The following is a 12,659-nucleotide window of genomic DNA, read 5'->3' as shown; positions in this document are numbered from 1 at the left end:
GATTAAGTGTTTGAGTTTTATAACGTGCGTAACTTCATCTTGTACGTATCGTACGTTAAGAAATATTGTACTTTAACTCACCACACATATATAACGTTAAATTCATTTTCTTGAAGGAATTTAGGAAATTCTTTTGAATTCTTCTTATTGTCCAATCAAACACGTTATCTATTCAATGATGGTGTAAACATCGATATTGTAAATAAAATGAGAAGAATAATTGTGTTGTGTATATGAGGAGAGTGGTGTTGAAGGTGGTACTGTCACACCCCCAAAATACCACATGCAGAAACCCCCGCGAGGCGTGTGACGTACCAGGATCTAGCCACCAATCACATTGAACTCGTAACAAGATTTCAAATAAAACTTTCATTTATTAAAATAAAACGTTACAAAACATTATTCATTGTTCAGCGGAAGCATAATACAATAGTTAAGAATTTCATAACCCAAGTGTATAAAAACCATTAGACTTGTTTCGTGATTCCATGTATCTCGACCCATGACCACTCCAGCATCCGAGACAACAAGTTCCAATTATATGTACCTATAGGCCTGCAAGCATGCAGAAAAGTGTATCAGCATACCGCTGGCGAGTTCACTTGTTTACCGAAAACCATGTTACACGTTTAGTTGCCAAATGTTTAGTTCAGTTTAAAAGCAAATCCAAAAACAATGTTGATAATAACTCAATACCGCAAGATGGCTCCAGATTGTTTGCCCTTCCCCAATGCTCTATCAGACATTGGTCGAGTGGTTAAGGTAATTAGTTCACACCCGTCCTCCCCGGTACGTTGTGAGGGTGCCAAACCTAATAGCGTTATCAACTAAATACCCTGTTGCCTCCCGGGCAACTAATTCGATAGTAGATGGGACTTAAGTGATAGAAGGTGAGTGTATTATCCAACATCCCAGCTTAACATTCCAGTTAAACCCATTTACCCAATATTCCTCCCCAGAATATTTACCAGATGTCCCACCCCGGGACGCATGCTTGAAAAAGAGCAGTGAACTCACCTTAGATTGCTCGGTATGTTACGTTACATTACCCGTTCCCAGTTAGTCAATCAAACCCTACCGTGGTTACCAAAAGACAATCAGTTTATATGCACATAAATCACATATTCCACATTCACATTACACATGTAGCGTACACATAACACACATATCATACGAGTCATAACAGTTTATCCTACGGCGTAATAACCAATTATCACCACGAGATCACATAGCAAGTATTCGAGTCACGTACAGGTTCACATATTAATTTCATGTTAAACCTTAGCACCTAGCCATCAATTTCATCAACTATACAAGTGTGCGATTTGGTTAACTTGTGCGACCTGTGACAAAGCAGGCCCATTAGCTGGGGTACGGCCCACTGGAGTGTGCGAGTGAGGTTCATTGGTGCGATTGAGCCTCAAGTGTGTGATCCGGATATATTTTGCGACCCATTTCACTTATGTGATCCAAACCTAACCCGGCCCAAGGAGTGTGTGATCCAAATATATTGTGCGATTGGCTGTAAGTGTGCGAGCTGCACTTGTGCGACCGACCTAGCCAACCGTTTCCCTTATTTTCCGTAAACATATCCCCCCAATCAGCTACAAGATCTAATCGGTTACTAGTTTCTAATTTTCTAAACCCCTAATCACAAGCAAGCAGTTACAACATAATCCTCATTCAATCAATTCAAACAACTCAATCATTTCCAACCATTATTCGTTATTAACATCGAACACTGATCATTGGATACCCTAGTTCTTTTGCATAATCAAAGCACCAACAACTCGAATCTGTATACTTGATAATTACCACCGTTTCACCAAATAACACACTAAATCACTGATCCGATATTGATCCTACTTCCATGCCACATAACAACTGGTAATCATAATCAATTGAGTTAAATGCTTGGTTGGTCCCTGTGGTTTGCAAAAATTTCAGACTTGGTCCTAGTAGTTTACTAATTACACTCGTGGTCCCAAAACTTGTCAAAAATGCACTCAGTTGGTCCTTATATCTAACCCATGTTAATTTTCTAAGTTAAGTGGGTGTAAAAAGACTAGATTGCCCTTGAACTACAAAAAAAAAACACTGAAAAATATTAAAAAAAAAACAATGAGGTTCACCCCTCATCTTCTTCCTCCTTTCACCACCCACCACCTCCACCTCCACCTTCAACCCACCATCACCACCATTGTCACCTTCAACCCACCACCTCCATCGTCACCTTCAACCACCCTCCACCTTCTCCGTCACCTTCAACCCACCGCAACCACCTCCACCGTCATAAACAGCCACCACTAACAACATCATCATCCTCAAGTGTATTGTGACGACCATAACCACAAAGAATTCCCACCCAATTACAGCAACTTGACTTTGAAACAACCCATCCATCAATTGGGGATTCCAATTAAAATTGAGAAGAACCTGCAAACACCCAATAAAAAACAGAGATACCCATATCTTTTCTACATAAACCATCACAGAAAACATGAAATTGAAGCAAAAATTACAACAAGATGAGAAGTTTTTCACAAACCCTTGTAGATTTCAAGGTTTTCTAATGTGGGTCGATTGAACCATGACTGAAATTGAAGCAGAAATTCACAACAAGATGTGAACTTTTTCATCCTCAAGGGCATTATCCTCAACGATCCCACAACCGTCAAATTCCCCACCCGTACCACCTCTGACCGCCCAAACAACCTCAAAACCTCCTTGGTGGTTGGAAGAAGAAGAACATGGTTGATGCAGGTTTTCGGCGGTGGTTGGAAGAAGAAGAACAAAACCGTCACAAGATCCAACCTAATCATCAATCAAACCACTCTAATCCACTGAATCACAACTCGATCCAACAAAAAACCGCTCAAATAGTGTAACACCCTTAATAGTTTAACATAATTTAAGCTAAATATTTCGTGAGACTTTATAAATATTAGAGTTTACAAACGCATTAGTGTTTAAACCATACATACTAACAAATTTTTCCTAACATGTTCTAGATAGTGCATAATTCATTTAAAGACAACCCCTACTAGTCAACTAATAACTAGTTTAAAGGGATTCAAAACATCATTAACAAAATTTATATGACATGTTTAAGTTTAGACAAGATCATATTCAATGCGGAAGCTTCAAATTGCGTGTTCGGTTCTTGACAAAATGCTTGATCATCATCCGGGAGAGATTCATCCATACCTAGAGTCAAACACTAAAAATCGTTAGTTTTGACTTTAATATATAATGTATAAACAAATTTTAATAACACAAGTGGCTACAAAATATAAGTTTTTGCTGGGTTCCACCGTAATTTACGGTATCACCGTAAATTACGGTGAACCTGGGAATATTATGGTTCTGCCGTAAGACAGTAGCAAAGCACCGTAACACTTTGTTGTCCACCGTAAATTACGGTGGAGCCGTAATTTACGGTGGGTTCTGCACATTCATCATTTAGCTATTTTTTTTTTCAACTTTGGAAGCTCATGACTCTTTACTCCGTGATCCGATTCAACCAATTCTTATTGCTATGAGTCCGAAATAAGATTTCGGACTTAACCATGTAAATTTTATATTGCGGAAACCGTGATACCACTAATTGGTTCACGAATTTCCTTATTACCATTATTCGACCCACTAGTGAGTGTGCATAGCACCTCCTTTCATCTTAAAACCTTTTCAACATATTTACCCAAATACCCGGGCTCACATACTTGGTGTTTTCACGCCAATTCCCTGGCTTTGCATTTCCTCTAAAACTATTACTAGATTGTTCGGAATTCAAGCATTCCGTTTCAACAATCCTTTTTCTTTTCTTTAACATCATTGTTCGACCCATATCCCGGGTTCTTATACATAGATTCACTATCACCAAATCATTAGCATGGTGCAATTTATCATTTATCTAGATATGAGACTTTCAAGTCGCTACTTCCGTGACTATTTTAAAACATCATTTTGACCCGTTTTGCCATTTAGTGAAAACCATCACTTCAATGACTAACCCAACTAAATACCGAGTTCTTGTTTTGACCCGTTTGATAGTCGAGTGCACTTCGGCACATAGCGACACATCAAACGCATCCTTTACACTACAACATCAATTAGATTTCAAACCAAAGTAAATAAACTTAATTTGACGAGACTAAAGTCGCGTACCTTCAAAGCACACCTTTTCCGCGGGTATCACCTCCGGCGTGTCCACTTGACGTCCCGGATTCCTTGCCTAAAGAGTCCAATTCATAAAAGATTAGAACTCTTTTTCATAAGCTTTAACGCATTCATTCATTACATATGTAAGTCTGCGTTTTTAGCAATTTTTAACATTTTAATCCTCATTTAGGCGTTTTATCAAACACCTTGCGGGTCAGATTCTTACATGATCTAAACCAAGTTCATAACTTGAATTTATCACTCAAATTAACTTCAATTAGACATTATACACATATTTTAACATCAACAATTTCAGAGATTATCTCCAAATTTTAAATTTTCACTAGAACAAGAGTCTTAATCCTAGTGTTTATCAAGTTCTACTAACTTACTAATCACCCACTATAGTGATTTTGATTTCTACAACTAACATGCAAGATTTCAACAAGAAATCATCTAGGGTTTGTCCCTAGACTTCACATTACTTCCAATTTCATGTTTTACAACACATGATCAAGCTCAACCTTTGATTTCAATCTCATGGCAGAATTTGAATTTGTATCAAAATAACCTAATTTGACATACCTTAGGATCCTTTTGACAAGGTGATCACGATTTAGTGCTTGAATTTCGATTTCTAAGTGATTTGAGGCTCCAATTTGTGGTTTTCTTGCAAACTAGGGTTTGGGTGAAGAACCCCCTGTCGCCCCTGCTTGATGATCGACCAGACACCTCTTGAAATGGGGTGTTTGGTTGATTTTTACTATTTTAGTAATTAGGGTTTTTATTTTAACATCTTTAGTCCCTCCACTCTCATCTAGTTTATATTCTTGGCCCCCTTTTAACTCATTCAAGTGTTACTACAAGATTCTTAACTAACTAGGTTATTTATCCTAGTTAGTTTATTCTTGTTTATTATGTATTTTATAATTCTAGTATATAGTTTTAAAATTTCGGGATGTTACAAGTCCACCCCCTTAAAGAGGGTTTCGTCCCCGAAACCGAATTACGTACCGAATAGCGTAGGGTAGAGCCGTTGCATTTCTTCTTCGGACTCCCACGTAGTATCCGCACCCTTACGGTGTTCCCATTTAACCTTCACTTGGTTGATCCTTTTGTTTCTCAAACTTTTCACTTTACGATCTAGGATTGCAATTGGCCTTACCGCGTAGTTAAGGCTGTTATCCACCTCGATATCGTTGTAGTGGACACGAGCAGTTTCGTCCGCTAAACATTTACGAAGATGTGACACGTGGAATGTACTGTGTATCCCACTCAACTCTTCAGGTAGCTCGAGACGGTATGCTACCTTTCCAACCCGTTCCACGATTTCGAATGGCCCGATAAATCTTGGACTCAACTTTCCTCTTTTTCTAAATCGAATTATCCCCTTCCACGGCGATACTTTCAACATTACCTTATCGCCCACCTGAAATTCTATTGGCCTCGTTCGTTTATCCGCATAGGATTTTTGTCGATCCTGAGCCGCTTTTAAGTGTGTGCGGATCAAGTCGATCTTACAATTTGTAGCTCGGATTATATCAGTCTGAGCTAACCCCCGTGGACCAACTTCTCCCCAACAAACCGGGGTTCGGCACTTTCTTCCATATAACATCTCATATGGAGCCATTTTGATACTCGCGTGATAACTGTTGTTATATGAAAATTCGACTAAGGGTAAATGGACATCCCAACTGCCCCCAAAGTCGATAATGCAAGCGCGCAACATATCTTCTAGCGTTTGGATTGTTCTCTCACTCTGCCCATCCGTTTGGGGATGGTAAGCAGTGCTAATGAACAGCTTGGTTCCCATTTGCTCTTGGAAACCACGCCAAAAATCAGACGTAAACCGAGTATCTCTGTCAGACACTATGGATATCGGTACTCCGTGACGCGTCACAATTTCATTGGTGTACACTTCGGACATCTTTTCTGATGTATAAGTCTCCCGAATCGGAATGAAATGTGCACTTTTTGTCAATCGGTCCACAACTACCCATATGGCGTCAAAACCACGGCTGGTTTTTGGAAGTTTAGTCAGTAGGTCCATCGTAATTTGTTCCCACTTCCAAACTGGAATGTCTAATGGTTGCAGCTTACCGTATGGTTTTTGATGCTCTGCTTTGACTTGTAAACAAGTCAAACACTTCTCCACGTACTTCACGATATCTCTTTTCATTCCGGGCCACCAATAATTTTGTTTTAAATCATTATACATCTTGGTCGCCCCCGGATGTATCGAATAACGAGATTTATGGGCTTCGTCAAGTAAAAGTGCTTTGGCTCCACATGTATTGGGAACCCAAATTCTCCCAAATCGAGTTTTTAATCCTTGGTTGCCGTCCTCCAAGTCTTTTAACTGCCCTACTATTCTTTCCTTTTTCACATTCTCTTCTTTCATTGCTTCACCTTGAGATTTTCGAATTTGGTCGAGCAATCCCGATGTCACAATTAGTTGCATCGATCGGACTCGAATAGGCGCATAATCTGTCTTTCGGCTTAACGCATCCGCTACTACATTAGCCTTCCCGGGATGGTAATGTATATCACAATCAAAATCTTTTACCGTCTCCAACCACCGCCTTTGCCTCATATTTAATTCCTTCTGATCGAAGAAATACTTTAGGCTTTTGTGGTCGGTAAAAATAGTGAACCTTACCCCGTACAGATAATGCCTCCATATTTTCAAGGCGAACACCACCGCCGCTAGCTCGAGGTCATGAGTAGGATATCTCTTTTCGTGAGTTTTTAGCTGCCTTGAGGCATAGGCTATAACCTTGCCTCGTTGCATCAGAACGCAACCAAGCCCCGAATGCGAGGCATCCGAGTAAACTGTCATATCATCCGTTCCATCCGGTAATGACAATACCGGTGCTTGTGTCAATTTTTCCTTAAGCGTTTGAAACGCCTTTTCTTGGTCCTCACCCCAAATAAATTTCTCCTCCTTGCGGGTTAGTTTGGTCAGTGGCATGGCAATTTTGGAGAAGTCTTGTATGAACCTCCGATAATAACCCGCAAGCCCCAAAAAGCTTCTGATTTCCGAAGGATTTCTCGGTGGATTCCATTTCGCCACAGCTTCTATTTTCGACGGGTCTACTAATACCCCGTTTGCGTTGATGACGTGCCCAAGAAATTGCACCTCTCGCAACCAGAAGGCGCATTTTGAAAACTTTGCATACAACTTTTCCCTTCTGAGCGTCTCCAAGACTTCGTACAAATGTCTTGCGTGTTCCGCTTCGTCCTTTGAGTATATTAAAATGTCGTCAATAAAAACTATTACCGACTTATCTAACATGGACTTACAGACCCGGTTCATGAGGTCCATGAAGGCCGCGGGCGCATTTGTTAACCCAAAGGACATCACCAGGAATTCGTAATGTCCGTATCGTGTACGGAATGCCGTCTTCGGTATATCTTCCTCCTTGACTCTCAACTGGTGGTACCCCGATCTAAGGTCGATTTTGGAGAACCATTTAGCACCTTGTAATTGATCGAATAAATCGTCAATCCTTGGAAGTGGATATCGATTTTTCACCGTGAGTTTGTTCAACTCGCGGTAATCGATGCACATACGCATACTCCCATCCTTTTTCTTAACGAACAACACCGGCGCGCCCCACGGTGACACACTCGGGCGAATAAAGCCTTTGTCGAGGAGATCTTGAATTTGAGACATTAACTCTTGCAATTCGGAGGGTGCGAGCCGATACGGAGCCTTGGCCACGGGTTTCGCGCCCGGAATCAATTTGATCCCGAACTCTATCTCCCGTTCCGGCGGTACTCCCGGTAGGTCTTCCGGGAACACATCGGCGTATTCGCGCACTACCGGCACGTCTTCAATCCTTAACGATCCTTTGTTTGGTTCATTCGCGTATATCATGAATGCTCTACATCCGTGCTTCATGAGCTTGTAAGCTTTTATCATCGAGCACATAACCGGTTTTCCTTCCTTCTCACCACGTATGATAATCGATTTTCCACTTGGAGATTTTAGTTTTATCTCCTTGCGGAAACACATGACTTTCGCATTATGTCGGGATAGCCAATCCATTCCGACCACTACTTGGAACTCTCCCATGGACATAGGGATTAAATCTATCGGGTATTCCTCATCATCTATGCTTATCTTACAATCTCGACATATATCACATACAAGGAAACTTTTGTTGTCACCTATTTCTACCTCTAAAGGCATAGGTAATTTTGTTAGTACAAAGGAAGGATGTCGAATAAGTCCATGTGAAATAAAGGACTTATTCGCACCCGTGTCAAATAGCACATGAGCAGGAATTGAATTTATGGCAAATATACCTGAGACCACATCGGGTTCCGTTTTCGCCTCGACTGCCGTTAGCTGGAAAGATCTAGCTTTTGCTTTTGGTGCTTCAGTGTGCGCACCCTTGTCTTCCTTCTTTCCGGACAATTCCGGACACTCGGATTTCTTGTGACCCGGCTGATAGCATTTGTAGCATACCGAAACTTTCCCCGGGCACAATACAGCCGTGTGCCCTGTCTTCCCGCATATAGGACACGACTTGTCCTTAAACCGGCACTCACCCTTGTGCCCTTTCCCACACACTTTACAGCTTGGCGAGCTACTCTTTCCTTCTTGCTTCTTTGACGAGTCATTCACGCGTGCCTTCTTCGTGGGACTTGGATTAACCACTTGCGTCCTTCTTTCACCCCTCTCTATTTGTTTCTTCAACTCTATCTCTCTTTCCCGAGCGGCGTTGATGATTTCGGTGAGGGTTTCATATTTTGAGGGAGTCATGAACTCCCGATACTCCGCGCTTAGCATATTATAATAATAATACACCTTCTGCTCTTCGGTCGTCACCAATTCATCACAGAACCTTAATTTGTCAAGAAAAGTTCCCGTGATTTTATCAATGGACTCGCCCTTCTGCCTAAGCTGGATAAATTCCTCTTTGATTCGATTAATAACCGCCTTGGGACTGTGATGTTTAAGGAAGGGTACCTTAAACTCATCCCATGTCATCGCCTTCGCTTCTTCACTACCGATTTCCTTTTTCTTATTATCCCACCAATCTTTTGCTTGTCCTCTCAGTTGACCCGTGCCATACGCCACGAAGTCATTTGCGTCACAGTGGGTTCTCTCAAATACCCCTTCTATATCACTTAACCACCTTTGACACACTATCGGATCCACTTCTCCGTTGTAGAGTGGTGGTTTGCATGCCATAAATTCTTTGTACGAGCAACCCTTACGCTCTACCAATTTCTCCTTGGCTGAACTTGCATTATCCTCCAATTTCTTTATCCTTTCATCCACCACTGATAACACCGTGGTTTGGATTTTATCGATAAAACCCGACAAACTATTCTCGATTGCTTTTCCTACCTCTTCAGCAATCACTTCTCTCATTTGTTCGGTGACTCTTGGCACCGCTTCGTCATTTCCTTTATCCGTCATCTTTGAAACTGAAATGTTTACATTTAAACGTTAAACATTTCGTTTATAACATTGCTTCTTTTGTTTTGGTTTAGTCAAGTTCTCAACTTGCTTTAACTGCTTAAATTTAATGCACCTCCCGGGTTTAAGTGTGTTAACACACTTTTCCCATGCACTTTAATTTCCTTCTCATTCATATATAAGACATAATTTTGTTAACATAATAAATTAATTCTTACCGGACGATCGATCAAGCTTGAACCGAACACTTTTGTTGACAACCTTAAGCTCTGATTACCAACTTGTAACACCCTTAATAGTTTAACATAATTTAAGCTAAATATTTCGTGAGACTTTATAAATATTAGAGTTTACAAACGCATTAGTGTTTAAACCATACATACTAACAAATTTTTCCTAACATGTTCTAGATAGTGCATAATTCATTTAAAGACAACCCCTACTAGTCAACTAATAACTAGTTTAAAGGGATTCAAAACATCATTAACAAAATTTATATGACATGTTTAAGTTTAGACAAGATCATATTCAATGCGGAAGCTTCAAATTGCGTGTTCGGTTCTTGACAAAATGCTTGATCATCATCCGGGAGAGATTCATCCATACCTAGAGTCAAACACTAAAAATCGTTAGTTTTGACTTTAATATATAATGTATAAACAAATTTTAATAACACAAGTGGCTACAAAATATAAGTTTTTGCTGGGTTCCACCGTAATTTACGGTATCACCGTAAATTACGGTGAACCTGGGAATATTATGGTTCTGCCGTAAGACAGTAGCAAAGCACCGTAACACTTTGTTGTCCACCGTAAATTACAGTGGAGCCGTAATTTACGGTGGGTTCTGCACATTCATCATTTAGCTATTTTTTTTTCAACTTTGGAAGCTCATGACTCTTTACTCCGTGATCCGATTCAACCAATTCTTATTGCTATGAGTCCGAAATAAGATTTCGGACTTAACCATGTAAATTTTATATTGCGGAAACCGTGATACCACTAATTGGTTCACGAATTTCCTTATTACCATTATTCGACCCACTAGTGAGTGTGCATAGCACCTCCTTTCATCTTAAAACCTTTTCAACATATTTACCCAAATACCCGGGCTCACATACTTGGTGTTTTCACGCCAATTCCCTGGCTTTGCATTTCCTCTAAAACTATTACTAGATTGTTCGGAATTCAAGCATTCCGTTTCAACAATCCTTTTTCTTTTCTTTAACATCATTGTTCGACCCATATCCCGGGTTCTTATACATAGATTCACTATCACCAAATCATTAGCATGGTGCAATTTATCATTTATCTAGATATGAGACTTTCAAGTCGCTACTTCCGTGACTATTTTAAAACATCATTTTGACCCGTTTTGCCATTTAGTGAAAACCATCACTTCAATGACTAACCCAACTAAATACCGAGTTCTTGTTTTGACCCGTTTGATAGTCGAGTGCACTTCGGCACATAGCGACACATCAAACGCATCCTTTACACTACAACATCAATTACATTTCAAACCAAAGTAAATAAACTTAATTTGACGAGACTAAAGTCGCGTACCTTCAAAGCACACCTTTTCCGCGGGTATCACCTCCGGCGTGTCCACTTGACGTCCCGGATTCCTTGCCTAAAGAGTCCAATTCATAAAAGATTAGAACTCTTTTTCATAAGCTTTAACGCATTCATTCATTACATATGTAAGTCTGCGTTTTTAGCAATTTTTAACATTTTAATCCTCATTTAGGCGTTTTATCAAACACCTTGCGGGTCAGATTCTTACATGATCTAAACCAAGTTCATAACTTGAATTTATCACTCAAATTAACTTCAATTAGACATTATACACATATTTTAACATCAACAATTTCAGAGATTATCTCCAAATTTTAAATTTTCACTAGAACAAGAGTCTTAATCCTAGTGTTTATCAAGTTCTACTAACTTACTAATCACCCACTATAGTGATTTTGATTTCTACAACTAACATGCAAGATTTCAACAAGAAATCATCTAGGGTTTGTCCCTAGACTTCACATTACTTCCAATTTCATGTTTTACAACACATGATCAAGCTCAACCTTTGATTTCAATCTCATGGCAGAATTTGAATTTGTATCAAAATAACCTAATTTGACATACCTTAGGATCCTTTTGACAAGGTGATCACGATTTAGTGCTTGAATTTCGATTTCTAAGTGATTTGAGGCTCCAATTTGTGGTTTTCTTGCAAACTAGGGTTTGGGTGAAGAACCCCCTGTCGCCCCTGCTTGATGATCGACCAGACACCTCTTGAAATGGGGTGTTTGGTTGATTTTTACTATTTTAGTAATTAGGGTTTTTATTTTAACATCTTTAGTCCCTCCACTCTCATCTAGTTTATATTCTTGGCCCCCTTTTAACTCATTCAAGTGTTACTACAAGATTCTTAACTAACTAGGTTATTTATCCTAGTTAGTTTATTCTTGTTTATTATGTATTTTATAATTCTAGTATATAGTTTTAAAATTTCGGGATGTTACAAATAGCCTCTCAATTTCCAAATTTCTGACTTTAACGAAAAAACATAGCTCCGAAACGAAATTTCTCCAGCGACAAAACGGTTTCCGGTGACCTAAACACTACCGGTGTACAACACTGGTGAACAATTGGCAGACGCAACCGCAAATTTGGTGAAATAGAGAGAAAAAGAGGAGCTTTAGAGAGAGAAATAGAAACAACTGGAGGGGTGGTGGGGTTTTTTTAGAGAGAGGGGTTGGAGAAGATGAGTAGCAGGGTTTGAAGATGATGCAGTGGGTTTTGTTAATAAGCAAGGGTATGTTGGTCATTTAACATGGATTTAACTGAGATATTTAACTGATGTTAGGGCTGGGGACCAACCGAGTGCATTTTTGACAACTTTTGGGACCAAACGTGTAATTAGTTAACCACTAGGACCAAGTCTGAAATTTTTGCAAACCACAGGGACCAACCAAGCATTTAACTCTAATCAATTCGTCAAAAGTGTTTTCATCATGCAACTCTAATTGTTCCCTAACAATTATTCATCATAAGATAATATT

General features: G+C 39.7%; 2 long non-coding RNA genes across 2 annotated transcripts; both read right to left on the bottom strand.

Annotated features, from left to right (window-relative positions):
- Positions 1–2,968: 2,968 nt before the first annotated feature.
- LOC110923023 lies at positions 2,969–4,903 on the bottom strand. Its single transcript, XR_002583639.2, has 3 exons — positions 4,747–4,903; positions 4,168–4,234; positions 2,969–3,207 (listed from the first exon to the last, which is right to left on the bottom strand). It is a non-coding gene; the product is annotated as an uncharacterized LOC110923023 (long non-coding RNA).
- Positions 4,904–9,962: 5,059 nt separating this feature from the next.
- LOC110923024 lies at positions 9,963–11,896 on the bottom strand. Its single transcript, XR_002583640.2, has 3 exons — positions 11,740–11,896; positions 11,161–11,227; positions 9,963–10,201 (listed from the first exon to the last, which is right to left on the bottom strand). It is a non-coding gene; the product is annotated as an uncharacterized LOC110923024 (long non-coding RNA).
- Positions 11,897–12,659: the final 763 nt, after the last annotated feature.

The sequence above is a fragment of the Helianthus annuus genome, chromosome 17, assembly GCF_002127325.2.
Source record: "Helianthus annuus cultivar XRQ/B chromosome 17, HanXRQr2.0-SUNRISE, whole genome shotgun sequence".
Taxonomy (NCBI): Eukaryota; Viridiplantae; Streptophyta; class Magnoliopsida; order Asterales; family Asteraceae; genus Helianthus; species Helianthus annuus.
The sequence above is the reverse complement of the archived record's forward strand: the minus strand, read 5'-3'. Positions and strand labels throughout refer to the sequence as shown.